Source organism: Colobus angolensis, unplaced genomic scaffold (assembly GCF_000951035.1).
Source record: "Colobus angolensis palliatus isolate OR3802 unplaced genomic scaffold, Cang.pa_1.0 Scaffold261, whole genome shotgun sequence".
Lineage (NCBI taxonomy): Eukaryota > Metazoa > Chordata > Mammalia > Primates > Cercopithecidae > Colobus > Colobus angolensis.
Window position 1 is genome coordinate 2,228,833 of NW_012115833.1, and position 20,485 is coordinate 2,249,317.

The 20,485-nt window shown below is 33.9% G+C and overlaps 1 pseudogene; it reads left to right on the forward strand.

The window, feature by feature from the left end:
* The first annotated feature begins 280 nt into the window (after positions 1 to 280).
* On the forward strand, positions 281 to 1,392 carry LOC105515516 (annotated as a pseudogene).
* The last annotated feature ends 19,093 nt before the right edge of the window (positions 1,393 to 20,485 follow it).

The window sequence follows — 20,485 nt, forward strand, 5'->3', positions numbered from 1 at the left end:
GTTAGGCAATCAAACATGTCACAACAAATATCAAAAAGGCAGGCTTTTAAGGACCATATTTTATTACGATAACTTAAAAGGGAAAACGATAATATACTAATACTACAAATCTTAATATTTCAGGAGAATTGCAGTTCCATAATTTTTCTGGAAGCTCATAGATGTGCCCCATAAATAGCAAGCTTACTCTCTGAAATAACATGAGGCCCCAAAGCCCTGAAATTAAAGAGTTCCTGGCCCATCCAATCTCACAGCAGCCTGCCTGCCCTTTCCTTTCAACATGACAGATGATGCTGTGTCCTTCAACAGCTACTTCCTGGCAGGTGGGGTGGTAGAAACCATCTCTAAGGCAGCAGTAGCACCCATCAAGTGGCTCAAGCTGCTGCTGCAGCAAGGAAATTACCACACATAAGCAATACAAGTGCATTATAGACTGTGTGGTCCATATTCCCAAGGAGAAGAGAGTCCTGTCCTTCTGGCGTTATAACCTGGCCAATGTGATCAGACACTTCCCCACCCAGGCTCACAACTTTGCCTTCAAAGATAAATACCAGCAGATCTTCCTGGGTAGTGTGGACCAGAGGACGCACTTTTGGCATTATGTTGCAAGGAACCTGGCATCAGGCAGTGTGCTGGAGCCACATTCTTGTGTTTTGTGTACCCTTTTGATTTTGCCTGTACCCATCTACCAGCGGATGTGGGTAAAGCTGGAGCTGAAAGGGAATTCAGAAGCCTTGGTGACTGTCTGGTTAATATCTACAAATCTAATAGGATTAAAGGCCTATGCCAAGGCTTTACCATGTCTGTGCAAGGTATTATCATCTACCCAGCTGCCTACTTCAGTATCTGTGACACTGCAAAGGGAATGCTTCTGGATTCCAAGAGTACTCACATCATCATCAGCTGGATGATTGCACAGCCTGTCATTGTTGTTGCAGGGTTGACTTCCTATGCATTTGACACTGTTCACTGCTGAATGGTGATGCAGTCAGGGCATAAAGGAACTGACATCATGTACACAGGCATTTTTTTTTTAGATGGAGTCTCTGTCGCCCAGGCTGGAGTGCAGTGGCACAATCTAGGCTCGCTGCAACCTCCAACTCCCGGGTTCAAGCGATTCTCCTGCCTCAGCCTCCTGAGTAGCTGGGATTACAGGTGTGAGTCACCAAGGCTGGCTAATTTTGTATTTTTAGTAGAGACAGGGTTTCACCATGTTGGCCAGGCTGGTCTTGAGTACACAGGCATTTTTGACTGCTGAAGGAAGATTGCTTTTGATGAAGAAATCAAAGATTTTTCAAGCGTGCATTGTCCAGTGTTCTCAGTGTCATGGGTGGTGCTTTTGTGCTTGTCTTGCATCATGAAATCAAGAAATACACATACGTTGCTTCCTAGAATTTTTCCCTCTGTGAACAGGCATGTTGTATTATATAATATATCATGAGCATTCTTGACAGACTCATGGCTGTCAATTTATCAGTGCCAACTATTTACTGGTTGAAAACAGGAAGCAATAATATTCATCTAGCTAGTTTTCTCTTCTTTGTTTGTTGTTTGTTTGTTTGTTTGTTTGAGACAAGGTCTCACTGTGTCACCCAGGCTGGAGTGCAGTGGTGAGATCTCAGCTCACTGAAACCTCTACCTCCCAGGTTCAAGCAATTATCCTGTCTCAGCCTCCTGATAGCTGGGACTACAGGTGGTCACCACCATGCCAAACTAATTTTTTTTTTTTTTTTGTATTTTTAGTAGAGACAGGGTTTCTATATGTTGGTCAGGCTGGTCTAGAACTCCAGACCTTAAGTGATCTGTCCATCTTAGCCTCCCAAAGTGATAGGATTACAGGCGTGAGCCACTGCGCCCGGCTACTAGTTTTCTCTTAAAACCATTTTCATGATATGATGATGAGACTCAATTATATTTTTTATTTCATGGATGGGAAGAATCAATATTGTGAAAATGGCCATACTGCCCAAAGTAATTTATAGATTCAATGCTATTCCCATTAAACTACCAACGATATTCTTCACAGAATTAGAAAAAAACTACTTTCAAATTCATATGGAACCAAAACAGAGCCTGAATAGCCAGGAGAATCCTAAGCAAAAAGAACCACACTGGAGGAGTCATGCTCCCTGACTTCAATCTGTACTACAAGGCTATAGTAACCAAAACAGCATGATACTGGTACACATAGCCCAACGGAAGAGAATGGTGAACTCAGAAATAAGACTGTACCTACAACCAACTGATCTTTGACAAACCTGACAAAAACAAGCAATGAGGAAAAGACTCTCTATTTAATAAGAGGTGCTGGGAGAACTGGTTAGCCATATGCAGAAAATAAAACCTGGACCCCTTCCTTATACCTTATACAAAAATTAACTCAAGATAGATTACAGACTTAAATGTAATACCCAAAACTATAAAAACCCTAGATGAAAGTCTAGGCAATACCATTTAAGACATAGGCATTGGCAGAGATTTCATTACTAAAATGCCAAAAGGTATTGTAACAAAAGCAAAAATTTAACAAATTGGGTCTAAACAAACTAAAAAGCTTCTGCACAGCAAAATGAACCATCATCAGAGTGAACAAAAAACCTACAGAATGGGAGAAAATTTTTGCAATCTATCTGACGAAGGTCTAATATCTAGAGTCTACAGGCAACTTAAACAAATTTACAAGGAAAAGACAAGCAACCCCATTAAAATGTGGGCAAAGGATATTCACGGACACTTTTCAAAAGAAGACATTCATGTGGCTAAGAAACATATGAAAAAAAAATCTCAAAATCATTGATCATTAGAGAAATCCAAGTCAAAACCACATGAGGTACCATTGCATGCCAGTCAGAATGGTGATTATTAAAAAGTCAGGAAACAATAGATGCTGGTGAGGTTGCACAGAAAAATGTATGCTTCTGCATTGTTGGTGGAAATGTAAATTAGTTCAACCATTGTGGAAGACAGTATGGGAATTACTCAAAGATCTAGAAGCAGAAATACCATTTGACCCAGCAATCCCATTACTGACTATACACCCAAAGGAATATAAATCATTCTGTTTTAAAGATACATCCATGCGTAAGTTCATTGCTCCACTATTCACAATAGCAAAGACATGCAATCAACCTAAATGCCCATCAATGATAGACTGGATAAAGAAAATGTGGTACATATACACCATGGAATACTATGCAGCCATAAGAAGGAACAAGATTATGTCTTTGCAGGGACATGGATGGAGCTGGAAGCCATTATTCTTAGCAAACTAATGCAGGAACAGAAAACGAAACATAGCATGTTCTCACTTACAAGTAGGAGCTGAACGATGAGAACACATGGACTCATGGCTGGGGAACACCACACACTGGGGCCTGTCAGGGGAAGAGGAGGGGGTGCATCAGGAAGAACAGCTAATAGGTGCTGGTCTTAAAACATGCATGATGAGTTGATCTGTGCTACAAACCACCATGGTATATGTTTACCTATGTAACAAGCCTGCACATGTAGCCCAGAACTTAAAATAAAAGTTTATTTAAAATAAATAAATAAATAAAATAATAGAAAACTAAAAATAAAATAAACATGAGCATATACTGGATAATTTACAAGTTAGAAATTTGCTCAGTTCTTTTTGCTCAGTTCACTTTAAATCACATTTATGAAGTAATTTCCATTATTACTTTTCATCATTCACAAGCAGAAACTAAGATTTGAAAGGGTCAATCAGTAACCCGCCAATTATCACACAATTGGAAAGATGGAGAGCTAACAATAAAATTTAGAAAGTTTGAAAAATTTTTATACAGTACTGCAAAGTGAATTATATAGCATTTCCACAAATATTTTACTCCGTTATAAATTTTGTGTAGACCTTTTGTTATTTTCAAATGTCCTTTTTGAAACACTTCTGCACATGTTTGCCAAATACATAATCATTACTTTATTTCAGAAGGAGAGAGGAGCCGTAGATAGATATTATTTTGTCATTACATTTTTAGTCTTCAGTGGCTACACTTGTTTTTAGATGGTGTTGCAAAAAAAGCTTTTCAATGACATATTTGAAGAACAAACAATTTGTTCATGTCAAAGTTATTTATGTTAAATTGTCTTGAATAGATATAAAAAATATCTCTCAGAGAACCTAATGAATTTGTGAAAGGTGATCTAAAATTAAGCAAGCATTCTAAGCGTGTGTGTATTTACACACATGCACACTCATATTTGTTTCATATCTTACTTTCGTTATAGAAGAGCCTGAATATTCACATTCACAGATAATATTTGATCATCTTAAGTCCCATTCTGTATAAAAAGGTTTGCTGAAAAAAGAGACTGTATAAAAGCCCTGTACTTTATAAAATAAGTATTATCAGATATTATTTTATATAATTTGCTTTGCAATTTTGCCAAGAAAAACATACTTTTTTCTATTATATAATACAAAAAAGGCAAAAATATTATTAGAAAAAAATAGAAATTTCCAAAACTCACCTTTGTAACTACATACATATGGTTTTGTTTTACAAAAAGGTAAAATATAAAATGTACAAATCTCATAAATATGTGTTCATATGTTATGTGTTTTTTAAAAAAATAGCAAAATAAAATTAATCTGAAACTGAAAGTTTATGAATGGGAGCATTTTGTCACTTAGGTGAAAAGGTTGATCCATTGCTTATTTCCCAAAAAATCTGTATAATCCTAGACCACAAACAGGCCAATATTTATCAATAGGAGTCTGAAAAATTAACGTGAATTGCAAATACATGTACCTGATATGTTACACTTTCTAAGTGTTTACCAGAGGCTGGAGGGGTACAGGGGAGAGGGAAGATAAGGGTCAAAAGGCCCAAAGCCTCAATTAGACTGAAGAAATAAGGACTTTTTTCTATGAGATCTACTGGACCACATGGAGAAAGTGGTAGATAATAACATATTATACATTTCAGATTTGCTAAGAGAGTACATTTCATATTTTGTCACAACAAAAAGTCATAAGTATTTAAGGTGATGGATATGTCAATCAGCTTCATTTAATGATTCAAGATTGTGTTAATAAATCAAAACATTGTTTTGTACACCTTAAATATTTACAACAAATATTTACTATAATTTGCCAATTTACAATTAAAACATAAAATTAAAAAAATACTCATTGAGATCAAAAGCAAGAACAACGGGGACAAGAACAATAGTGAGAAAATGAGATTGGATGAGCAGGCACCAATATTATAAATAATTAGAAAGGAAAGAGTAGAATATAAAATACAGAAGAGTAATTGATTATTGCATTATTAGTTTCATATTTTATACTACATATTTAGATCATAAATCACATATTTTACTTTCTGTACTAGAAAAGAAAGAGCTTTGGGGTAACAAATATGAAAATATTTATTCTGTTCTCACTGTCTACACTTAATTTCAGGATCCTACTGAATTTTATGTGTTTGTTTATTGCTCTTCTGAGCCAGTTATAAGCAGATTCTGCCTAGCTGGAACTTTCCCTCAAATATATTTCCTTTTATTTTAATTAAGATAGAATATCAACCTCTAAATGTTATCACAATCCATGCTGAGTAATAGGGGAAAAGTCTGCCTACAGAAAAGCAGCTCAAACAGGGGTAGTGATTGTAAACGTACTGTGATAGTGTCTGTGGATATTGGATTAGGGCAATGGTAGTCTAGTAGCTCATCCAATAAATTTTTCTGTATCATTCAGAAAATACAAAAAGGGAAGAGGAGATACCACCTTCACCCAGCAGCCTGCACCAAATAACAGCAGCTCAGCTTTTTTAAGGTTAATTTTTCCCCAGAAAAACATAAGCCTTTTTCATCAGCATACATTGGCATTTTCTCCTTTTGTTTTCAGGGAGTTCCTGTCTCTAGATTTGGGAAATTAAACCCAAACAAAATGCAACCAAACCAAACCAAAACAAAACAAAAAGACAGAATCAGAGAGAAAATACAGGTTGGAAATGTCATTACCCATTTTCTTTATCTAGCTGAATTTGTTTCACAGTAAAAATTTTTGTTACATTTTGAATATACATTGACAGTCTGTCCTGGTTTTCAACAATATTGTGAGCTTTTGTCTATGTTCTCTGTTTCATACCTGTAGGAAAATTGCACAGGGTCGACTGTAACTAACTTTCCAAATGACAACTCTGCATATCTCATCAATATTCATTGTGTGGTTCAATTAAAACTCAGATTTTTTTCCAACAAAATTTATTGGAGACTGGTGTTTCCCAAACTTTGCGCGTAAGTAGTCATAAATTTCACCAGTTAAGGTATTATGTGGGCTTAAGTGATATTGTAAAAATGAATCCAGAAGGGAGTACAGTAATTAAATGATACCAGTCTTTTGACTTGTCAGTGAGCTACGGGCAAGGAACCTCTGAATGGTATTCTCTAGGCAGTGAATCTGACAGAATAATATTTCAATTTCAACTGTATGCTCTTAACCAGTTATGAAAATATGATACAAGATAAAATCTCAATATAAAATGGAAGATTTTATTGGTTATATTTTGGTGTTTCTCTATCCAGATACAAAGTCGTCCTATTACAGACGAATATCAATTAGGTTCATAGTAAGTCTCTCTCCAATAACACGCTGCTTGCAAGCTTTCTTATTTTAGGGAATTGTAAATTGACAATCTGATGTCTTGTCTCAGTGCCCTCTCATGTATTATATTTAAGCTGGAAAGCCAAGAATCACTAAGTGATTCCTAGTCTCACTCTAATAATATTAAAGATATGTACATATTTGTAGACTTAAAAAAATAATGTCGACAGAATGTAAAAATAGCTAATAGTAGAGTAATATTTATGCACTAAATACTATTTGCATACTTTTTTTTTTGAGCTGGAGTTTTGCTAGGTGGCCTACCGCAGACTTAACCCTTTGACTCGAGCAATCCTCTCACCTCAGCCTGCTGAGACACTTTTTTTGAGCCATGTATTTTATATGTAATACATATACAAATTCACGTCCACAAGGAGAACCTAGGCACAGAGCGGTTATGTAGTATGCCTACATTCACAGAGTTATTAAATATTGAGGACAAAATTCAACCCAGCAATCTCTTAGGTATCATATGATACTACCCACATTGCAGTCACATGTGGTAATCATCTGGGATGGCTACTGGCACTCAGAAGCATACATTTCCCTTTGAATTGCTGATTTTGCTAAACTAGAAAATAACAGGAGAGAAGAAAAATCCACCGTTAAAAACATGTTTATAATATTTGCCAAAAAATTTACTATGAATAAGATTTAGTTAACTTTGCCACGAAATATACAGGATAAATATGCCCAGTTAAATTTGGGCACAGTTAGAAAATGTTTACACTAAATAAAAATTGTTTATCTGAAATTCCATTTTAACTGGTATCCTGTGTTTTCATTAGCTAAACATGGCAAATCTAATTTTATGAATTAATAGGTGTTACATTCATAAATTATACTAGATAACTTCAACTTTTATAAATTCAGGTACTTACAATTTGATTTTTAATCAAATAAAAATCAGTATTTAAATCTGTATTTGACTATTGAAAAAAACATATACTTGATTCAACATGGTTTAGAAAACTGACAAATGGCCGGGCGCGGTGGCTCACGCCTGTAATCCCAGCACTTTGGGAGGCGGAGGCGGGCGGATCACGAGGTCAGGAGATCGAGACCATCCTGGCTAACACGGTGAAACCCCCGTCTCTACTAAAAATACAAAAAAACTAGCCCCGCGTAGTGGCGGGCGCCTGTAGTCCCAGCTACTCGGGAGGCTGAGGCAGGAGAATGGCGTGAACCCGGGAGGAGGAGCTTGCAGTGATCCGAGATTGCGCCACTGCACTGCGGCCTGGGCGACACGGCAAGACTCTGTCACAAAAAAAAAAAAAAAAAAAAACTGACGAATGACAGAAAGATTGTATATGTAATATGAGTATATATATGTGTGTATAAATGTATCTGTGTTTGTTCATGTGTATGTATGTGTATTTTTCTGTGCCCCAAACACATAATTGAGCTAAACAAACAAAAGGAATCTGTGCATAGTAGAAATGAAGAAAATATTCTAAATGTCAATGGGGCAGACATCAACGTCATCTATGCCTCACATCTAGAAGCTGAGTTTGGCTCTATTAATATGATGACACTAAAAGTGCTGCACAGAAGAGAGGAAAATGCATGAAACATAATAAAGGATGGTCTAACTCGATCAGAAAAATGCAAATTAAGACAGCAATGGAACATGATCTCTGCTCTTGATATTGGGAGAATTTTCATATCTAGCAAAATTAAGTGTTTGGAGGAATGTAGAACGAAAGCAACTCTTGTATACCAAATTAGGAAAACAAGAGCAATATAGCAATGTCTAATTTCATCCATGAGAGACATACTCTTTGATCAGCAATCTCATTATGGCATAGCAGTACAGCTACAATATTTTTGCATAATATCTTGTTAATGTTTATTTGCTGTACTATTTTATAACTTTTTGAATCTCTGAATTATTCAAAAAGAATTATTTAAAATTATGAAAAATAAAAGCTATTTTAAAATAACTATTGGAGAAAAAAATTCTCTAAATCTAACTAAACAAGCTTCCATAGCTAAGGAAAATGAGACAATGGAGCTATTGTGAGGGAAAAGAATGTTTCTAATTTAGAATTCTAAACAAACTTTATTCAAAAGTAGGAGAGTAAAATATATTATTATATATTATACTACATCATCTAAAGTTTATACATTACATATAACAGATTCCAAAAATTTTTCCAGAAACAGGATGACGTGGACTATTGAAATGAGGATGTAAAAGTCAATGAAGGACATGGAAATGCAGAAAACAGGGCACCCAACACAGGAGAGAAGTGAAATAAACCCTTACAATGGAGAGTTAAGGAAAGTCCCACCATAAGATATGTGTAGTAGAAATACTTAACACTGAGCCTAAGTTAGAACAAGAATTCAGAGGCTTCGAGAGTGAGGTTTCTAGGAAAAAAACAACAACAACCAAAAACAAACAAACATTAAATTAATAGATTACATGATGCAATTAACTATTTAAAGTTTGTCAGGAGATATGAAGATCAGTTAGAGAGACAGCATACAAAAGCAAGCCGCAGATAATTCAGAAAGATTAAAAATTTTGACAGAAAGTCATATACTATAATGGTTCAGCTGTACACAATATATACATATTGATATTGAATATTATCCAAAAATTGTGTTAATTTTTTGTTAGAATTTAGGCATGGGTTTGCACAATAGAAAAAGGAGAAACACAGTAAGTTATATTTAAAATGGGAGAGAAAAGCACAAACTAGTAGAATTTAAAATTCATTAACATTGAATAAATACTGAAAGAATAAATTTAAAATGTAAAAATGTTTTCCTTAATGGAATAGAAATGATTATTAAAAAGGGGTAGAGAGAAAATTGTGACACTTTGTTATAAATGTGTAATATTTACTTTTAGTTAATTTTTTTATTTCTATGGATTTAAGGGTACAAGTGCAGTTACATTACACAGATTTTTTGCATAGTGGTAAACTCTGGGCTTTTAGTGTTACCCATCACCAGAATACTGTACATTGTATCCAAAAGCTAGTATTTCATCCCTAACCTGCCTCCCACCCTTCCACTTTCTGGAGTTTCCAATGTCTATTTTCTACCCTGTATGTCTTTGTGTACTCATTATTTAGTTCCCACTTATATTTGAGAACATGCTGTTTTTGATTTTCTGTTTCTGAGTCGTTTCACTAAAGACAATGGTCTCCAGTTCTATTTGTGTTGCTGCAAAAGACATGCAAAAGACATGATTTCATTCTTTATGGCTGAGTAGTATCCTATGGTGTGTGTGTGTGCGTGTGTGTGTGTGTGTATAGGCCTGTATATATATATACACACACACATATATGTATTTATATTGGCAACAACAATACCTAGAAATATATTTAACCAAGGAGATACGAGACCTCTGAACACTGATGGAAGAAATCATAGCTGACACAAACAAATAGAAAACATCTATGCTCATGGATCAGCAGAATCAATATCCTTAAAGTGACCATACTGCTCAAAGCAACCTACAGATTCAGTGTTATGTCCTATCAAACTACCAATATCATTCTTTACAGAATTGGAAAAAAAAAATCCTAAAATTCACCTAAACCAAAAGACAGCTCAAATAGTCAAAGCAATTCTGAGCAAAAGAACAAAACCAGAGGCTAATGCCTGACTTCAAATTATACTACACTGCTGCAGTAAACAAAGCAGCGTGGTAGTGGTATAAAAATAAACATGTGCTTTGGGGGGCCGAGGTAGGGGTGAATCACCTAAGGTCAAGAGTTCGAGACCAGCCAGGCCAACACGGTAAAACCCATCTCTACTGAAAATACAAAAATTAGCCAGGTGTGCTGGTGTGCAACTTTAATCCCAGCTACTCAGGAGGCTGAGGCAGGAGAATTGCCTGAACCCATGAGAGGAGGTTGCAGTAAGCTGAGATCCTGGGCCATAGAGTGATACTCTGTTTCAAAAAAAAAAACAGAGGAAAAGTATGGATCAATGGAACAGAATAGAGATCTCAGAAACAAAGTTACATACCTACAACCAACAAAGTAGACCTGGAATATTTAAATGTAATAGTGTGCTTATATTGTTTTGAAGAGAAGCGGCTTGAATGAATCTAGCAAAATGTTTTCAGAAATTTTACGTAGATTATAATAAAACAATAATATTTGAAAGAAATGGAAATTAATGGAGAAATATGATTTTGATAGAAGGCTGGTTAATACTGATTGGCATATTTTTAAAAGTAAACACCAGTTCACTTTTGGTTACCAAAAGTAGCCAAAATAAGGAAAGCAAAATTATGGTTTTAATATTTATTCACAAGCCTATAAACATGATGATAGTTATAAAAAGCCAAGGTAAAAAACATGCCATATCAGACACTTGTTCAAACTTGGAGAGTTATTAAAAAATAGTGTATTTTGGCGGATGTAGACATATGTTAGTGGCATCAAAATGTGTTTGAGAATTGTTAAGGCATATACAACATCTTGGTTAACTCTTGGTAGAATGGAAAGAAAAGTAATTCCAGGTTTTTATAATTCCCCTTAATATTTATACTTGATTTTTTCTCATCAAGGTAAATACAAATGATTTTAGAAATATATTTTTACTAAGTCTTTTAAAATAAGTTTACAGTTTTGTAGAAGTAACAATTATGTTATTCTCATACTTCATTTTGAAAATAAGATTTAAATAAATTATATCCTTTCAATAACAGAAATAGTATTAACTAATTTGCAAACTAATTAATATTGATGATCACATAGATTAACAAAAGCATATGAACACAGTAGTTATGGGCACACTTATCACTGCTGTTTTCTTTGTCTATCTCTGAAGTCCACTTTTTAACAAACATGGTGCTTCAAAAAATTTTGATGTTTTAATGGGATACGTTCTAAATTTTCTTATTCCATTTAGCACAGGTAAGAGAAAACAAATGTATTAATTGAATTCACTAATTGCCAAAGAAATTTTATAAATTTGCAGCATTACTCTTTCATCTTATAAAATTCTCATTTAGAGGGATTAATTTTATAAAACAGTGTTCAGTAAACAGAGAAAGCCGTACCCATTATTTACAAGAACAACCCTTTCATATCATTAACATCATGCTCATATTTTACTTTTAACTTTTTTACTCTTTTCTGCCTTATATACTTAATTATCTAACTTAAGAATTTGCTAATCATTTGTTGTAAGGATTTAAGACTCTGAGCGGTTTATAGGTAGAAGGATTGATGAGAATTATAATATATGTGACATCAGGTAATTCAGCAGACATGATAAATCATCAGGGAAATGTGTCCCTGGTTTTTGGAACTCTTGTATAATAATTCTTTTTAGAATCTGATAAAAACTATTAAATACCTTTTTAAATCAGTTACACATATGCACATAGTTTTGATTTAACTTCAGGAGTTTAGCAGGTTCCTGTAATGCAAATATAGAGGCACTTTCCTGGAACTATTTTTAGTGAATTTGCTCACGGTAAAAAAAAAAAAAAAAAGATACTTTGTAGTGGTCATTTAAACACTATTTTTCTCCCAAACAATGGCATTTCAGAATGTTCCAGAACATCATGAAGCATCACAGAATGTGAATATTACAAAAATTTTATGATGCACTCACACTGAAGCAGAAACTATGGTTTACACTTGGGGGAAAAAAAAAAAAAGACATAAATAAAGAATGCTTTGCCCTCAAAAGCCAGAAGACACCAATTGCAAGACAGGGTAGGAATGTATTGAATTACTATTAATATGGTGTAACAGGGAAGAAAAACAGGTAGGTAAAAGTATAATGATTTGGTATAGTCTAGCAGAATGCTTGCTATTTAAACATATAACCTGATCCGTAATAGAAAATGAAACTAGAACTACCAAGAAGGGAAAGATCATGTGGGGCCTCAGGCCCCACCTCAGGCAGTACGGATGTTGTCCACCACAGAATGAATTGCCTACGGCAATAAATACTTTATTTTTATTTATTGTATAAACAGCATTGCCTGAAATAAAAATGTAAAATTAAATTTTCAAAAATAAAATAGATATTTCTGACATGCTTTCAACTGATTTTAAATAATAGAAATAAAATCATGTTAAAATTTTATATCAAAACTATGTTTTAATTGTTGTTACTTTATGCCACCAGGCTATCATTTGGTTTAGCTATTGTCTTTAGACATTTTAAGTTCGTTTATTGTATTATTTAGAAGGTATTTTTTATCCAAAACCATGTCATATTTTATACTTCTTTTTATACTGCTTTTTAATTATGGTGTTCAATTATAAACTTATTATTTTAGATTTTGTTTGTAGGTATTGCAGTGTTCAGGTGTTTAAAGATAATTCAATTTGCATGGTCTTGCTACAAAATATTAACGATTGTCTCTAAAATAATGACTACATCTCAGATATCTTTTTTAAAAATTTTTGACCTTAAGTATTTTTCATATGTCAATATCATTTTGTCCTGTTCTACTGATAGTGTGAAATTACATCACTAGGTATCAGCTATGTCCTATAGTTATATTAAGAACATAACCCCATATCTTGCAGTGCATTTTCTTTAAGTTTTAAATCTACCTTTACAAAATCACCTTGAATATCCTCTACTTAGTGGAATACATGTGCCTTGAACTCTTAAATTCTCCAAATCCTCTCATGATGTTAGGTGGTCACCTAACATGGGTGTATTTTGACTTCCACATGCTGCAAGAACATGTAGATAATAGTTTACGTAGGAACTATAAAGAAAAGATACCACACAGTTCAAAATATTAAAGTTAGAATTTCCTAGTCTGATTCTGATACTAACCAAATTTATGTTTAAGCAGTTAAAGGAATTGTTGCTCTGTGTATTGCAATGTGAAAATGTAAAGTATGGAGATAAGACAACACAAATAAACTACTAAGTTTTTTAATGTTATTCTGGCTTTATTTCTTATCAATACATCTTACCAGCGTGTTGCTACAGCCTCAAATAGGCATGATAATATTTCTGTGCTAGCAGACACTTAAATAAATAGCAACTTAACAGTTATTTTCCTCACAGAAGCTTAGAGCAATATGAGAGGGCAGCAAAGGAGAGGTTGCTAGAATGTAAATAAAAGTAAATATTTTGTTTTCTAACCAGGAGGAAACATAGTGTAAATAGCTTCCCATGCCTATCCTTACCATAAAGTAAAAAGCAAATAAAGACAGATGTACTTGTTTGTTTATTTATAAAACAATGCTCTTTCGTATACAAAGAATAGGTTTTGGATTCATATCAATATAAGTTTAGAGAGCTTCTTAGTCACTCTTTGGTTTTACAAAATTGAGTAAGTTAAGCAGTCTGAGACTTGGCTTCATCATGTATTAAGTGGAGATTCAGATGCTCCACTCAGATAATTGTGAGAATTCAAAATAAGAAAAGCTTCTAATGCAGTGATTTGCATGTGTTTGGTATCCTCTAAATGGTCATTTTCATTATCATTGTTTGTGCAAACACTTGATTAAAAAGTGCCAACATGGAACCTATACCAGAGCTATGAGTATTTGAGAATGCATATGCAAATATTAAAAAGTGCTCAATAAATATATGTAGTAATCAGAGTTTTATACATTTTCTTACATCAAGTAATGAACTTTAATTTCAACATTATATTAATTTTGCTCAACTTTCTATTATCCGTCACCTTCCAAAAGATAGTGATTATCAATGCTTGTAACATCTTGCCTACACATTTTTGACTCTATCTTTGGGTGCTAAGAAAATACTGCAACAATTCCTTTAACTTCTTAAACATAAATTTGATTAGTATCAGAATCAGACTAGGAAGTTCTAACTTTAATATTTTTAACTAGCAGCTTAAAACCGGTTGTGTTAGCCCTCAATCACTTTCTTTCCAATAGTTGAAGTCCTAATAAACTGATTCCATTTGTAGAATAATTCAGTGATTTTTCCCTTCTGTGACAATTGAACTTCTCCATGTTCTCAAGACCACAAATGTTGCTCTCAAGACCAATTAGAAGCCTAAAGAGGCTTGTAAATACTTATGGCAAATTTCAGTGACATTGGAGACGACTTCATAAACAAATAAACAGGTTTTTCAGCCCACGCCTCCTTCTGGACAAAATTGCCTTCTAATACAGTTTAGCTCTGTAATCTGTTCATTCCGTCATGCAGACTGTACCATTCCCATGATTCTTCACTCATACTTTAACTTGACTCACCACTGATGTTTCGTAAATATTCATTTAGGGTATAATACATTTTTTTTGTTGTTGTTGTTATATTTGAACCAAGTGGAAGACAAACTAGATTGGAGAAGCTTTAAGACACTTTAAAAATTACATGTTATTTTACTTAAAAAATAACTGATTGTATTTATAGATAACAAATATTTCCAAATGAATTTTACATTTTTGTTCTGATTTTTGTATACACAAAATTTAAAGAAATTGTATTAGAATTATGAGAACATAATTGTGGTCAAGGTGTAGATGTAGATAGCTTTTGTTCCTCTAGTTGATTTTTGTCAAACATTACCAAAAAATCAATATTCAGTGGTGATGGCACAGAGACAAATGCTTTCTATACTCGAAATTTAGAAATTATTTCAATCGAGACATAGAGAAATATTTTGCTTTTGTGAAACCTGAATACATATTTAATCCTATAAAGTCTATGCTTTTATCCAAAAGGTACGGTTCTTACTCTGTCTTGGGAGAGAGATATCATCGTTTCAAATTTTCTCCCAGCTTTATGAGGTATAATTGACATATACAAATTGTATTTATTTAAAGTAAATAAGGTAATGCTTTGATATACATTGTAAATGATTAACACAGTCAAACTGAATAACATATCCATCACCTCACACAGTTACCACTTCTTTTGTAATGAGAGTACTTACGATCTATTCTCTTAGAAAATTTCATGTATACAAGATTAATTAATCTTCAGTATTTTCAGCACAAATATCTATTTTATTCTTTATTTCTCTCTCTCTCTCTCTCTCTCCCTCTCTCATTCCCTCTTTGTAGGATATGGAGTCCTTGGTGGAATGTTTTGCCGCTGCACTTATTCAGTGTATGTCCTAATCACTCTCTTCTTTTGCTTTTTCCTTGAAAAGAAATAGATTTCTTACAGCTGAGTTCTAAAGCATGCAAAACATCATAAATACAAGGCACTCTTTGCCCTTGGAAAAATGGAAGGGCTTATGAAGATGTGTCTGGAATAAAAACTTATGCTGAAAATTCTAAATGTTCTTTACAACAAATCTTGTAGAGTAATGCATTGCATTATATTGTACTTCCCCAGGATAAGTAAAATTTATAAAATCGGCTGCAGCCAGTTCTCTAGAGGATGGCTTCTGCTTCCTGGGAAACTAACCTGCAAGATCTGATAATGTAAGAAATGTAAAATACAAGAATGATTTCCATTTACTGTTCTTCTTTACAAATTTTAATTATGTAAGATGAAAGGAAAAATGCTTAGTATCTGCTTTAAATTAAGATTCAGGGCCATCTAGTGTAGCATTCATGATTCATGAGATATTTAGCTTCTGCTATTGATGATACGTGCTCCATTGTGAATAACAAAAGAAAAAAAGTTAGCATGTATTGTTGCCCTTATGTCCAAGGAGTTCGTAATTTAGCTGCATGTTTTAAAAGGTGAAAGATAAGGAAAATGTTAACAAAAATTATTAACATTATACTTTTTTAAAGGCTTAATCGATAGCTGTATAAGCACATATCTACCACCCTTAACCTGAAACTGAGTCAGGACTGGCTGTATGCCACTTCCTCTCCAAAGCATGCTTTCCGCCAAAACACAGTGACTTTTAGAAAGATCCATGACTCTATTATCTACTCTCCTAATGCCTATTCTTTACAGGTTTTAGTTCCTCCAATCCCTCATCTCCACCCCTTAATTTTATTGGATTTTACTAATGTACAAATAGATTTTTCAGGGCTATGTGGAGGATTTGGAACAAGGACTAATTAAACGGAAAAGAAGGACCTTTATAACATCTTTCATCTCCCCTGAATGAGAGGATTAATTTCAACAAATTACAATTGTCTTAAATACAACCCACATAGGATTGTTCTATAAGAGTCTTTAATGATGGAACACATTCTTTAGTAAATTTGTACTACTTGTTATTTAGATGTATTTAAAAATCGTTAAAAAGATTCCTCATGATTCATTATACATACATTCTAACCTCACTGTAATTCAGAAAGAAATAATAGCATGTGCTCTAGCCCACAGGTCAAGAATTGGTGTCCATAAAGCGGTAATAACTGTCTAGATTTTACTCTTCCTTCTCTGAAACATAATAATTTTTGACCTGTGTTAATTCTCCATTATGAATGTGAATGTCCAATTAATTCATCCCTGCTCTGCCCCATTGAAGCATCCCATTTATGCCTCTCATGCTTCCTTCAATTCCAAGTCTTTCACCATTAAGCTTTTTAAAAAGGAACTCAGCCTTCCATTTATGGTGCATTTTGGAGCATTTGTATGTGTAACTCTGAACTGGAACCAAATATATTCTACATGTTGCTGCTGTTATTGTCTTGTAAATATTAATATTATAAATAAACTCATACTGGATATTAAGGAGAACTTCCTATCATCAGTGCATTAAGTAACTATTGAGACTCCATATACTATGAGCAGTTTGTAAAAACCTCACCATCAGAACTATTCAAAAAGAAGGAATAAAGAGAACAGCAAACACGATTTAAATTTTAAGGTTTAATTTATGTTCAAAGGTATAGAAATTAAATATGGGAAAAATAAGATACAAGTAACCCCAAATATTTGAGCAGTATTTATAATAAAGGAGAAGAGTAATGATTCCATTTTCTGTTACAAATTTGGGGTAAATGAAAAATTATTAAAATATTCTATTGTTTACTCATAAAACAACATTTGTTAAGCATGTACAGCCATTGTATTGAATAAATTATTAGTTCTGTAGAATGGATGCATATGATTAAAAATATCTTATTGCAAAAATTGACACATGAGCAAACAATAATCTCCTTGAACCAGGCACCTTAAACCTAGTTTTAAAAAGGAGATAATTTGAATACAATATAGTACCACCACTAAGAAGTTGTTAATGCTTTCCTCTATTCAAGAAGGCAAAAAAGAAAAATCGTATAGATGAACAATGAAAAAAAATTAGAACACAAAATGGGATTGGGGAACAAGGAAAATGAAAGAATAGAATCATTAAGGTCAGTATATTTTATTCAGTAAATATTTATTTACCATATTTCATGTGCCATGCACTGTTGTAAACAATAGACATATATTATGGATTATAAGAAAAAAATCTTTCCTTCCTTGTAGTCTACATTCCAATTCCAGTAAAAAGGCAGACAATAAACAAACACAGTGCATAGAATGTTAAATAGTGGTGCCTGTTGAGAAAATAACTGAAACAGGAGAAGGGGTTAGGAAGTGTGGGAGAATTAGCTGTAGTTCAAACTTGTGTCCAGGAACAGTCTAACAGATTAAGCGTCATTTGAACTGGAGACCGGAAGGAGGCAAGGGAGTAAGTCATGAAGATATCTAGGATAAGAGAAGAGGAAATAGGAAATATAAAGATCCTGAAGACAGGGGGCCATTGGTCTGTTTTGGAAACAGCGAGAAAGTCAGTGTAGCTTGAAATTATACTAAGGGAAGAGTCATAAGAGAATATACAAGAAAAAATAATGTTTTTTAAATCTAAGTACCTGACGCAATGAGATTGATTTATTACAATGAGGAAGATTATAACATGGAAAGGATTACTGAGAAGATTAGCAATTGAGTTTGGACATGCTAGGTTTCTGCACCTGTTCAACATGCAGTTCTTTCTGGGGGGTAAGGGGACAGACAACATTAGAAGCAGCAAAGACTCTGAAATTTGCAGTGAGATTGCAATGAGAAAGCAGGAAAAGCACATGGCCTGTGGGCCTTGACCTGGGCCCCCTGCTGCGATGCTACTGGATTACGTGTAGGTGTTGTGGAGGCCCAGTGCACCGATGCAAGAGAGTTGAGGTCAATGGTCTGTCCTCAGTTCATCCTTCCAACAGTGGGTTCTGAGTATCCAGCATTGTAATAAGACTAGCTAGGAATCCCTGGCAGTGATGAAAACGACCTGGTCACTCTAGTACATAGTGACTTGCTTAATCCTAATATTTGGTAAGGGGGATAAGCTTTGGAGCTATGAAATCACTTTTACATTTAGGCTTGGATATTAAATTTGATTTTTGCTTTTTATCCATTCCCCCAAGCATTTATCTTTTGTCGAATGAACATATTACACACTTTTAGTTATTTTAAAATGTACAATTAAATTATTGATTAGAGTCACCCTGTTGTGAAATTAAATCGCATTATTCATTCTAATTTTTTGTAGCCATTAACTTTCCCCACCTTCCCCCCAAGTTCCATCTAAAATTCCCCACATCTGATAACTATGCTTCAACTTACTATGTCTATGAATTCAGTTATTTTGATTTTAGATACCACAAATAAGTGAGAACATGCAAATGTTTGTCATTCTGTGCCTGGCTTATTTCACTTAACATAATTATCTGCAGTTCCATCTATGTTGTTTCAAATGATAGGATCTCATTATTCTTTATGGCTGAATAGTACTCCTTGTATGTGTGTGTATATATATATGTATATATACAACATTTTCTTTTTCTGTTTATCTGTTGATAGACACTTAGATTGCTTCCAAATCTTAGCTATTGTAAACAGTGCTGCAACAAACATAGGAGTACAGACCTCCTTGATACACTGCTTTCCTTTCCTTTGGGGTATGTACCCAGCAGTGTGTTTGCTAGATCATATGGTAGTTCTATTTTTAGTTTTTTTGAGGAACCTCCAAACTGTTCTCCATAGCTATTGTACTAATTTACATTCCCTCCAACAGTGTACAAGGGTTCCCTTTTCTCCACATCCTTGACAGCATTTGCTGTGACTTGTCCTTTGGATATAAGTCATTATAACTGGGGAGAGATGATATCTCATTGTAGTTTTGATTTGCATTTTTCTGATGATCAGTGCTATTGAGCACCTTTTCACATGCCTGTTTGCTATTTGTATGTCTTCTATTGAGCAATGTCTATTCAAATCTTCTGGCATTTTTGATTGAATTATTAATTGTTTTCCTATAGAGTTGTTTGGCCTCCTTATATATTCTGGTAATTAATCGCTTGTCAGCAAATAGTTTGCAAATATTTTCTCCAATTCTGTGGCTTGTCTCTTCACTTTGTTGATTTTATCCTTTTCTGTTCAGAAGCTTTTTAACTTGATGTGATCCCATTTGTTCATTTTTGCTTTGGTTGTCTGTGCTTGTGGGGTCTTGCTCAAGAAATTTTTGAGCAATATATATATAAAGTCAAGAATACATATGACATCAAGTAGTAAAACCAATAGTTTATGGAGAATGAGCCTAAAATGTATAATTTTAATATACTTTGTATTATTAAAGAATAACCCACACACAAAAAATATACAAAGTAAATATACTCATGTAATCACTATCCAGATCAAGTTAACACAAAGGTAATATCTATCTCGTCATCTAACACTCTGGATTAGTTTTTCTAGTTTCTAAACTTCATAAAAATTAAGACACGACTTATGATATGTGTTACTTCTCCAATATATACAAATAAAGTGAATCTTGGTGTTTGCACGTAGCTGTGTTTTGTGCAGAATTTTATTGTGAGAATATATCAAAATTGTGTATTGTGTGAATACATCAAATTTAATGGCCACTGGGCTTGTTCCAGTTTGGAACTATTGAAAGTAATGCTGCTATGGGTATTCTTCTATGTGTCCTTTTGGCCACGTGTTATGCATTTCTAAGAGGTATACTCCTATTCC